This window comes from Aulostomus chinensis, chromosome 13 (genome assembly GCF_037954235.1).
Source record: "Aulostomus chinensis isolate RoL2024-O1b breed Wild chromosome 13, RoL_Achi_v1.0, whole genome shotgun sequence".
NCBI lineage: Eukaryota > Metazoa > Chordata > Actinopteri > Syngnathiformes > Aulostomidae > Aulostomus > Aulostomus chinensis.
In genome coordinates, this window is record NC_141332.1 from 26,889,491 (window position 1) to 26,901,691 (window position 12,201).

Here is a 12,201-nt window from a genome sequence, read left to right on the forward strand (position 1 = left end):
AATCGAAAAAAACTTTCTCTCTTTACTTCCTGCTGAAACGCAGCGTTCTCCCGCATCCAAGGACGTTCTTTATTTCCCAGACATCAAAAGAAGATTTCAGCTTCCAGTAAGAACAAACAGCAACAGCATCATGGCTGTCGAGTGGCCGTAACCATAGCGACAAAATAACAAATTCCCGTTGTGTTCTTGCTCTCAGTGAACAGAGGTCTGCCAGACCTTCGCTCCTCAAGTGTGTCGGCACTATGGCAGCAGCAGTCAGGGATACGGAACCTTTTAAAGGCCACGCCGCCCCCGGAATTAGCAAAGAAAAGAGGAAATACCAGTTTTCTTTTTGAAGTAATTAAGTTCACGTACTAAATGTTGTGAAGACCAGAACCAAACAGCGGCATCGCCGGGGCCGAGGCGCGAGGGGCAGCGCGCTCGTTATTCAGCGGCATGAAAGTCTGACCTTTAAAAGTCACAAAAAGCTTCAGTTATGAGTCAGTGGGCTGTTTTTCTTGATGTGGTTCTCGACCGTCACGTTTCACCTTCACGCGCTGTAAAGCAGAGTCACTGACAGAGGCTGCAGGTCTCAGACGCCGGGACGCACACGAGGAGAAGAAAAAGCTCTGCTCACCCAAGAACGTCAGGCAGTAGGTGGCGTTCATCACGACGAACCCAGAGAAAAACCTGTTGAACCTTGTTTAGCTCACAGTTCTCATCAGAGAAGAACGGGGGCGCTGCAGCGACTCGACGGCGGAACGTTTAGCAGCTAAAGGCCATGAGGGCTGACATTTCAGGTTTCTGGGCACTTTTCCAGTCAACCGTTTTTATTCACTCTTTCAGTTAGAGCTTCGAAACTCATGAAGTTCAGCAGCAGAGTTATACAGCTCTGCACTGGTTACAGTGACCTTGACCTTTGACCTTTTACAACCCAAGAATGCTTTCAATTTATCCTTGATTCCTAGAGGCAATTTGGACCACTTCTGAAGAATCCCTCTGCTGATCTGTAGATGCTGCGTTAACCAAGCTGGAAGCATCATAACACGGCTGGCGTCGGCGTGGCGTCATGAACTCCTGCAGTATGAGATCCTGCCACCAGGAGGACGACCTCATGTGCCAGACTGTGAATAAAACCTCCTACAATGGTCATTTGTCTCTCCATTATTCCTACATTTCGATGAGAAGAGTAGAAACAAGAGAGAAAAGCCCCTATGAAGACAGCGTCGGCATGAGCTGATAGCATTTCTCTCAAGCGCCATCAGATTATCATGAACCTGAAGCTAATTTCACTGTCATCTTATTACTCTTCATTATTTAATCCTCCTGCCTTCCTCGGACACGTTCCCGGCAGCGCCGCTCGTCTGTGTGAATATCCGCAAGAATATTTTCTCTCTCGTTGCCTGCAGTTTCTTCATCAGGCTGGATGAAGTGACGCCAGGCGGCAGCAGGATCTGGACTTCCTGTGCTGTTGTCCTGTTGTTGTCAGATCCCATTAAGACGGAACCACACGGTGTGGGAGGGAGGGATGGGGCGCACACGCACAAGCGTCCAGCTTTCCCTGTAGGGACATTGACATGCGTCCCTTCCCTAAAATGAAAGTGAATTAATGTGGAATTTTTTATCTTTAAAGGCGCAGCCTCAACAAGCTGCTGCTTCATATTTCCCATTCCAAGTCAGCAGGGGGCAGCACTGATCTGAAAGATCCACGTCTTCAGTATCAGTCGGACAACTTAAGTTCAGTCATCGTCAGTGAGGAATGAGTTCCCTCCGTGCACTGCAGCCTGATGTGAACCTCCAGTTCTAGACCGAGTTCTACAGTGTTGAAGAACAGATGTGTTCATGGTGTTGGCATTCATGCACACGCACACACACACACACACACACACACACACACACACACACACACACACACACACAGTAGGACACCAAGCGTGTCCTCTCCTGGATGAAGGAGGATCAACTCTGATCATTATCTCAGTGCACTGTGACTCTGTTGCTTTTGTCTGGCTTAAGAGTGTATCGATCCAAAGATGATATCAAGCTAGAAATGAATACACAGGATGGGAACTTTTTAATTGTCGGCCAGGAAATTTTTTCTTTTTTTTTTAACCAGTTCGACAGGAGACGAGCAACTTCATGGAAAGTTTCTTGAAAGTTTGTTGGTGGAAAGTGTCATGGCACCGCCTCCAGAAGCTGTTTTCACTCAAAATATTTAATCCGAAATTTCAGACCTGATGTGCAGGAGAGCTGTCGCCCACACGTGTCCGTGGTCTGAATGGCCGCGTGAAGATTGAATCTGCGCACATGCGCGCTAGCGCGCGTGTGTGTGTGTGCGTGTGAGTGTGTGTGTGGTTTTAATTTACCCCACTCACACACACTTCAGTCATATCAAGCAAAGATAACACGATGTGCATCTGTCAAAAACAATGTGCAGGAGTGATGTGTGATAGATGAGCTGCGTCTCGGAGCCAGACAGATGCACCGCTCAGACCTCTCCTGCTGGCTGGCCGTCCTGCTCTTTTTTTTCTCCTTTTTTTAAGATTATCATGTGACCGCTGACCTTAGTGTTGCTGAGAAAGCTTTATTGATCATTGCCAGCGTGTCACTTCCTGTCTGCTTTTAGATGTAAAGAGATGAGATGTGATGTAATACCAACGTGAGTCCGTCAACTTGGAGCGGTTCTTCTTTGATACGACGGCACACGACAGTGATGGCATCCAAGAAACCCAACAGACGGTGAGGGATGAGGTATTTTTGTAGTCCAATAGGAGGTTATCACCTCAGGAATGAGGTATTTTTGTAGTCCAATAGGAGGTTATCACCTCAGGAATGAGGTATTTTTGTAGTCCAATAGGAGGTTATCACCTCAGGCAAGAGGTGCATTTGTGTTTTGTAGCGTTGGCTATGGTGCAGGTAGCTTGCTCATGTGAGGTAGATGAAGCTAAGGTGTTGTCTTTGTTGAATACAGCCTTTAAATATCTGAGAGCTGAACGCTGTGATGTCATAACGACACATCAGCCCGGTGGCCACAGAGGACATGACCCCGCTCACAGCCAACCAGAAACTTAACTGACTGATTTTTGTGAGTTTTATTTTGAAAACATTTCAGAACTTCAGAGCGTAGATCCGGTTTGACATTTTCATGCTGAAAAATGATCCTGGGAGACGTTAAAGTGGAAAACCTGAAGCACGCATTCTTAGCCACGCGTATTGTGACTAATGAGCGTTCCCTGAGGTCAGTCGTGCCAGACACACAGCAGAAACTGCCGGCGAAGGTCGGTGCCCGATGACTTGGTGAGTTGGCGTGTCAGGGCCATTAAGGTCAGAAGTGGGAAACTTTGAACTGCAGCGTGAAAACAGCCTGCGGCTTAATTTGTGCTCAAAGGGTCAACACTCTTGTTGCCTCGTCCCTGTGCAGAAACATCACATTTTCAGCTGCGAAAACGTCACAGGGCATCACGTCACCCTCTGAAACACGGAGTTCTGTCGTGTTGCGGGCAAGGACCAGATCTCACAGCAGGACCCGAGCGAACAACCAACGTGGAGGGAAGAAGGAAGGCAAGCAGAGAATCCGTCACTGGCGAGACGTCTACGGGACGGAGCCGGCAGCGTGGACAGAGTTAACTGCGTGATCACCTCATGATGAAGCTGCTTGTCACTTTGGTTCCTCGTCTCTCTCCGTCTGAACCTTCCGATCTCAGCAGAAGACCCGTCACGGCCGAGCAACGGACCATCAGTTAGTTCGGACAAACTCCAGTGGACAGGATCGGCGAGGAGGTGCGGCTGAAGCTGTTTCAGCAGAAATTACACAACAGCTGCTTCAGTTTCAGTCGTTTCATTTGTGACACATGACGTGTGAATGATGAACGAAATTACAAACACACCTTTGGTCTCTTCAAAAAAATTCTAGTGAAAGTTCACTTGATTCCAGATGTGTACTTAGAGAACGTTCAAGAACCTTCTGGGTACTTGTGGGAAATGCATGACGTTCCCTGTGGGACTCTTCACGACATTCCTACAGGGATGTGAACCTTCAGGGACAAACAAACGACGTTCAGTTCTTGGTTCTGCAGCTTCCCTGCATGACTTTAAGAAACTTGACTCACACGTTTTACCTGTGAGGGAACGTCCGCTTCACACTCTCCTAAATGATTCCATGTTGCACTTCATCCCGAACGGTCCCTGAATGTCAAAAACATCCCCTCTAACCTTTAAAAACCTCCAGATTCTGAGCACCAGGAGTGTTGGGCTCACTGGGAACTGAAGGTTGCTGGTCTGATTCTCTGCTCCAATGGCCAGTGTGTTGAAGTGCCCTCGAGCAGAGAGCTGAACTCCTGGTAATGATGCAGTTTGAGTGCTGTAAAGACGACACACGTCATGCAAATACAGGCATACAATACCCAACATAGGGAGGAGGTTCTGGTTCGTACAGTTCCCTCCACGTTCTTGAGTTTTAGAAGTTCGGCCAGACGCCTGTGAAAACACTCAGTAAACCAGGCTTTTGTTTTGTTCATCATACTTCTGTCTCCTCCTGATTTTGGATTACAACAGATAATAGAAAGTCAGCATCTAAGCTTTTAGTTGAGGGACAGCACATTCGTTTGACAGTTCTGGAGCTGTGGCCAGCAGGAGGCGCCGGCGTCCCATCCCGTCACACCTCTAAACAAGCCAAGCACGACCAGCGTTTGGCTGACAGCAGCGCTCAGGTCCGTCACTGCACTGCTATCCAGATGTCAGGTCCAAGGTTGCCCCCCCACCCCACCCCTGGCCCAGTGTCAGCCAGGAAGGAGATCTGAAGACAGCTTTTAAAAAAGCACTGCACATAAACAACACAACCCAAGGGGGGGGGGGGGGGTGCACTCATTTGATGTATTTTTTTATCCTGGTGGTACTTGGGGCAAGGTGAAAAGACTGGAGGAAGGATGGACAGAGGAGGAGAGAGGGAACGTGGGGAGGGAGGGAGGGAGGGGATGAGCAGGAAGGTGAGGGGAGAAAGAAAGAGAGGAGAAGAAAGAGATACAGTAACCCTGAAGTTGTTCTTGAGAGTTTGTGCAGAAAACGAAAGACAACCTTAAAAGTTTTGTCTGCATTCTGGGTGTAAAATCCAATAAAAACCAGACAGGAACCAGAAGACGTCTTGGTGGACCAACGCTCCAGCGCCGTGGTTTGGACTCACACGGAGCACCGGCCGAAACTAAACTTTGTTCATCTTTGCTTTGTCTTTCTTCCTGTTAAGAATCTTCATTTCCTGCAGCGCCGTCAACACATTAGCAACCTGCCAACACACACACACACACAGACACACACACACACACACACACACACACACACACAGAGGACAAGCAGACTATTCTCTTTTACAACTGTCGCTGCACATTATGGATGCTCACCCTGGAACCTGCTGGAGGCGGCAGCAGCAACCGTGTTTTATAAGTACCTCACACACACACACACACACACACACATACACACACACACACACACACACACACACACACACACACACACACGCACACACACACCTCCATGTGTGAGAGGACAGTTGTTGACACACCGCATTGCAAAAAAACAGGAACCCATCCTTTACCCTCAAGAAAATCAGATGGTGCAGCTAAAGTCCAGCTTGTGCTCGTAGCTCCAGCCTGAAGCCTGCGAGCGCCGCCAGTCCACATACGTGTGACGTGTTCATGGGACACCTCGCTCCTGTTTCTGAGGTCCAGTTGAACTGCAAGATTTTTTTCACCTCTCCTCCGACTGTCAGCATCTCTACCACCACTCCTCCGGCGAGGGGGGGGGGTATTTATTTCCTCATCACGTCTTTAATTTTTTTGCCGCCACTGAAGCAGACGTGACTCGGGCAGCTCTGACGTCCACGCACAAATGAACAGCGTCCAACTCAACCAGTCCAGTATTCCTCTGCCACCTCGACCTTATATGAATATTTTGATGGGAATTTAATCTTGTTTAAATTGCATTTTCCTGCCTCTTGTATTTAAAATGAATATTTTAATGAAAAATTGTTGTTATTGGGTTTTGTTTGTCTGCTTTTTCCCTCTCAGTCAATTCCATGTCACAGAGCCTCCAAATCAATAACCGATGAGTCAAAGAATTAGAGCAGAAATAACAGCAAATGCTTGGTTGTTGTTGTTGTTGTTGTCGTTGTTGTTGTTGTTGTTGTCTCTCACGAGGGAAAGGTTCCCATAAACGAGATGAGGTCACTGTCAGTCTGTTAGCCGAATGCAGCGATGCGAGGCGAGGCAGCGCTGCATTCGGCTCTCATCTTCGTCTGTCATGAATTCCTGAGTGAGTGCGATCGCTGATTGTTTGCACAAATGAAGCTTTTTCTCTCCAGCGACTGATTTGTGTCCGGGCTCTGACCTGAAAAGTCCTCTGGGTTCCTGTCCTCTTCAGACCTGATATCACCAAGCTGGGCTGTCTTCACACCTTCGGCCCTCCAACTCTGACACGCCACTGGGCGGGGTTATGCGGCGTCCTCGCTAACACGCGTGACCTCACGTGCTGGTTGTCACCTCACAGTCGAGGTCTGGACTTGGTCTGAAGGTGTGAGTCAAGGACATCTTTAATGTCTGACACTCAGAAGACGCTTCTCACTGGCAGCTGAGAGGTAACAAAGTACTACATGCACACGCATCTGTTGTGCTAAGCTAACTAGCGTGAGTCTCAGCTTCTACAGGAGGTGCAGTTTGGCTCCAGATCACAACAGAAGTCTCCTGGCAGGTTCCAAACTTGGATGAGTTACTTTTACTGACAGCAGGCCTTTAGATTCGAGTTTGGTTTAGATTTAATGATGTGCTGTGGTTTTCAATGTGTTTACTGAGACACTGATTTTTGCTTTTACAAATGTAAAACAGTTGATTCAACTGAGTTGTGTTAGCATTTGAGTTAGCTGGGTGTTTGTGTCCGAGCTTTAGACTGAGATTAGAGATTCTGCTCAGCCACACAAAGCCTCGCCTGTCAGGGCTCCGACTGTTGGCCTTGACTCGTAATCGCAGCAAATACCAGGTTGTGTATGAAAGTCTCGCCCGGGTCATGAATTTCTGTTTGTTTGCTCTACGTCCACAAACACCTGTGAAAATGTTCGACTGCGTTGTTTGTTCACCTTCAAGAAATCTATTGGCCCAAAATCATTTTTTATCTGCCTCCAAACACATCGTGTTTTTAGCTTGAATCATAGAACAAATAAAGTTTAGAAGAATACAAAGATGAGTGGATTGTGGTTGTACCATCTGTGACGCGTGCCTGTCACCGTAACTTTGACCTCTGACCACCAAAATCCCAGTGGATGTCGGTAGCAAATGTGAAGGAATTCAGTGAAGGTGTTCCTAAGACGTGAGAAAGAACAGCACGGTGCCTGGCGTTGATTGAGGGTCTGAACATGTGGTTAACCATTCGCTTCAACTCATTCTTGTCTTAAATCATGCCTCATGGCCTGCAGGGGGCAGTATTCACATTCATTTGTCACTTTTGTCCCCCCAAGCACTAATTAAAAGACAGAAAAGACATACAAAACATGAAATATTCATCCAGGTTGTGGCTCGGGGATCATTAAAGTTGCATGCGCTCCAGCAGCATCACTGTTTCTGAGGCTTGGCTGGTGGATACGTGAAGGCGGACCTGCAGCTGACGTCGCTAGATAGTCAAATGCATTTATGACACAGCGAGACACGTGTCAGTGTTTATCAGTGTGCTGCCAGTTGGCAGATCATCAAGTCTGGTCTTTGGAGCAGAGACAAGCCAAGTCATAAAGTGTGATATACCGCCAGAGAACCAGACCCCGTAGAAACAGGAACACCGAGGCTCCCGGCTGAGCCGTGGACGCACGCGTAAACCAGCGGCGGTCACTGATTCAGGACTCTTCACACTGGATTAGCTCACGTGTGCACGTTTCTACACGGTTCAATAGATCAGCTTGGTGCTCCCTCACCAACGCTCATTAATTGGAGGACTTTCCAGTCACGTCCGGCGTGCGTATGAAGAAGATGTCGTTCTGAACGAAACAAAAATGAAAAGAGCCGCTGTATCAAGATGCTACCTGTTTAGCAAATCTTCATTTTTTTCACTTGAAAGCAGACAAATATACGAGTCAAGACGTTTGTTTCTGTAGTTTAAGGTTAAATGTAAACCAGCTGCCAAAGGAAGCCCATCATCAGCTCCCTGTTTGTGTTCTGTTTCCTGTTGGTTATGCTAAGCTAACGAGTGGGGTGTCTGTCTCCTCGTCTGTCCCTCCACCGATGCTCTGTTAACCTGCCTCCCTCTTGGGCTCATGTTCAGACACTGCAGAGGTTCCTGGTTTGGGTTTCTCCTCAGCTCACATACAAGGAAATAACGGTTGTCATTAAGGATCCCTTTTCTTCCCTTTCTTCTCCCGAACAAAGAATCTTCATTCGGGTCTGACGCAGGACGTCACTAACCTGTTATGAGCTCAAAGGGAAAATCAAAAGGTCAAGACCTTGTTAGAGGAATTCCTCGGCGGCGTGGAAGTCAGTGAGCAAATTCCAGCAATCAGCTGAAGGAAAAATGATGAGGAGAGTCTCTGTCTGCTCGCTCGCTGATTTAATGGGAATTGAATGTGTATCATTTCACGTACTATTGTCCTTTTATGTGATGAGCTGAAAGAGATGCCTCGCGGCGTAATTGCCTCCATTTATGCTAATTTCCCTTGAATGGATGATAATGAAAGACTGAAGAGAAAAGATCCTGTGTGCTAAATGTAGAAATTCTGGGAGCAGACGGTGGTTTATGTGACATGCCCCCCCCCCCCCCCCCCCCCCAAGACAAAACACCCTGAAATCATCTGTAAAGTCTTGATTTGTATCTGTCATGGCCGACACTTCAACACCAAGCCCGTCTCAGAACGCTTCCCAGGTCTCAGGTGATGGTTCATCCAGAGCTCCTGAGCTTGTGGAGTACTCTGTCTCATCCAGAAGCTTCTTCGTAGAGGGAAACGTGCCACCTTCTATCATTGTAAAGGTCCAGTGTGCAGGATCTAGTGCCATCTAGTGTTTAAATTGTAGACTGCGGCCCCTCGCCTCCCCTCCCTTTGCTACAGTCACCTGCAGGCTAAAAAGACAAATAAATAACCTTTAAAATGTTGGTTTTCTGAATGGAGTTTGGTAGCGTTTAGCTCTCCTCCTCCATCGCTTCACAACAAGCTGGAGAAAAGAGGAATTTTCCTGATATAATTAGAGGCCGATGTCCGGTTGTCGAGGGTCAAGGTCAAAGACAGACGGACTGACAGCGTTATTAGATACCAACACAATAATTTAAAATCTTTAAGCCTCAATAAATCACTTACATTTATTTCAACGAGAAGCTCTTGTGTCTCTCCTGTTGCAACTCTCGTCAAAACCATGGTCATAATTATAACGTCCACCAGGGGGCGTCAGCCACTGAAGCATCGTGTCCTGTGTGCTGTGTGTCTGGTGGTGTTTCTCCTGTCAGCAGACCCAGCAGATCTGTGGCTCTGAGCACTTTATGATGCGCTTTGAACCATTTTTAAAAGTGTCTTCTGTCTCCTTGTGTTTCAGTAGTTGCATTATTTCAGGATTTGCTGTCTCATGTGTGCAGGATTAAGCACATATATGAGGACATGCCCTTAATCCTGCACACATCATTGCAGTATGAACTCCGGTCAGTTCTGGTTTCTTCACCAGCGTTGGGCAGAAACATGCGCCTGCGGGGTCCTGAACGTTGCTCTCTGACTGGTCGGCTTCCTGCTGCGGCGGGTCTGGAAACATCTGCTGCTGCTGGAGACAACAGAGTCCTGATGAAGGGAGCCATGCTGAAAAGCCACATTATGAGCTAGAAAAAAGCCCAAATCCTCTGCTGGGTTTTAGACATTTGATGTGAAATTTACAAGTGCAGCTTTGATCATGTGGTTTAAGTTAATAGCCTTGACGATGGTCTGTAATTTCTCACAGAGAGCTGCCATAGAAGGACTCAGCAATTCTCATACACATAAATCTTCCCTTCCCTAACAATTTGACCTCTGACCCCCTGAGCATCTTCCAGTGACCCCGGCTCAACCCTGCAGCATTCCTCCTCCTCCTCCTCCACGGTTCTTCCTCGGCTCCAAGTCACAGAGGTCAGCTCTCTTCATAACGGCCCATTAGGTCGACTGGTCAGCCTCCTTCTCTTACGCAACCGATCTGATGTCAGTGACTCAGTTGAGCTTCTGCAGCTCACTGATGGGAGTTTAGTGAGGACGTTGTTGCTTATTAGAGGGGCTTTTTTTAGGCGACGAGTCGCCTCAGAGCTGACTCAGCAGATTTTGCAAACTGAACCCCATAGAGTTCTGAGAATATCTGTAGTTCATTGAGAAATCTGGATGAACTTCCTCATCAGAGCAGCCAACCACAGTGACATATTTTGAGAATGTGCTTTCCTTGAGTGTGCACATGTCAGTTACCCATCCCAGTTCAACCAGCAGCCCTCCGTTTGTCCGACTCTGGAATTTACACCTTTGAGCAGAACCTCCACCATGATGGAGGTCAAGGGGGTGTGGCCGCTCAGCCCTGTGATTCACCCTCCGAACCCATCGATCAATCAAAGTGCAGATGTAGAAGTGAGGGCTGGTGATTTGCTGTCCCAGCATGCATTGCAAGAGCCAAACAGGCCAGTCCAGTAGGATTCTTCTTCATAGGAATATTGATGTTTGCTAACTTAAATTCCAAATGACAGATTTCGTCAAGCAGATGTTTTCTTGCTGCCTGTTTCTTGTTATTTTGTTTGTTTCTGACCAAAGGCATGATGCCATGCAGATGTGTGGTCATATTCATGAGGACAGCGTCATCCCAGCACCTCCTTCCTCCCTCTCGTCGCTCCAGAATGCAGAGAGAACCAGCCACGTATATTTAGCTTCAAGCTAACGGAGGCTGATGGCTGGCAACATTCTTAAAACACCTGTTTACAAGCTCCCGAGGTCATGGTGCGGTGTAACCCACGTCCTCCGAATACGTTCCCTATGTCATATCACAGCAGCCGATGCCAATGCATGAGCTCATGCAGCGTACATGAGACAGTCATCATTTCCTACCAGTGGAATTAAATCTGCCTCAGTCTACTTTTTGTTCTCTGCAGTTCATTTAACAATGGTTGGAGTTGTTTAATGAGCTGCATCCCATCAGGTTTCTCCTGAGAATGACGTCATAAACGTAACAGTGGAGCTTCCCAGAGTCGTAAAATTAAACAAACACATGCAGAGACGAAAAATAACACCCTGTACACAATGTTTGCTAGCGCAGCGCATCGAGCGAAGAGAGAATCTGCACAGATAAGAACACGTCATGTCCACTGATTTCAGTGTTCATGGGCGACTACACGTCCACACGCTGGTCTCCGCGAGGCAGCCGCTTGTTCTACATGCACGGAGCCACAAACACCGTCATGCAGTGTTTCTTGCCTCGGTGCATTTTTTTTCCCTGCATGCATCTGGACTGAGGGCTGATATATTTACTGGTCTGCTTAGGAATTCCGTCGGAATCACATGTTCCGTGACATGAATGCTGCCACGCAAGGCAAAAAGGTCGACGGTAATTGAAACTGTGACATTGAAAAGGCAGGACAGAGGGGAAATTAATGGGCCCTTCTGTTCAAAGCTGAACTTGTGGTGCCCCCTAGTGGTGACACACCAGTGGTGTCTGGGTCTGGTTGTTATTCTCAGGATTTCTTCATTCCTCCGCCATGACACAAAGCAATGAAAAACACTCGTTTTGTTAATCCTCTCCTGGAAACCTGCTAATGACAAGAAACGTTTCCCCAGTCAGCCTTTGACCTTTGACCTTTGGCTGCTTGTGATACAGATGACCTTGAGGTTAAAGGTCTGGACAGTTTTGTTTTTAATGTAGCTGGACCTGGAAATGGTGGAGTTGTGACTATCAGAACCATGAACGTGTGGATGTCAATAACCCTGCCTGTTGCGTGTAACTAGCCAACCTTTACCTGTGAGCAGGTGTTTTTATTTCAGAGTGGGTCCCCGGGCTCGGTGGGGGGGGGCAAGGTGTATGAGGGCCCCAGGTGTTGGTGGTGGTTTAGGTCGGGGGGCAAGGGGCAGATTAAGGGGCCCTGGTGTTGCTGGGGTGGGGCTGAGGTCAAGGAGGTCCCCTTACTGCCCTGGAGAGCCTCCCCCAGGGCCCTAGAGCTCACATCTGGGGAGAGAGGCTCCACTGGGCCCCTGTGATGGTGACATTGGAACCTCTG

General features: G+C 47.9%; 1 long non-coding RNA gene across 1 annotated transcript; it reads right to left on the minus strand.

The window, feature by feature from the left end:
• Window positions 1-3,713: 3,713 nt before the first annotated feature.
• On the minus strand, window positions 3,714-4,334 carry LOC147251571 (uncharacterized). The gene is made up of 3 exons (XR_015119083.1): window positions 4,098-4,334; window positions 3,867-4,013; window positions 3,714-3,771 (listed from the first exon to the last, which is right to left on the minus strand). It is a non-coding gene; the product is annotated as an uncharacterized LOC147251571 (long non-coding RNA).
• Window positions 4,335-12,201: the final 7,867 nt, after the last annotated feature.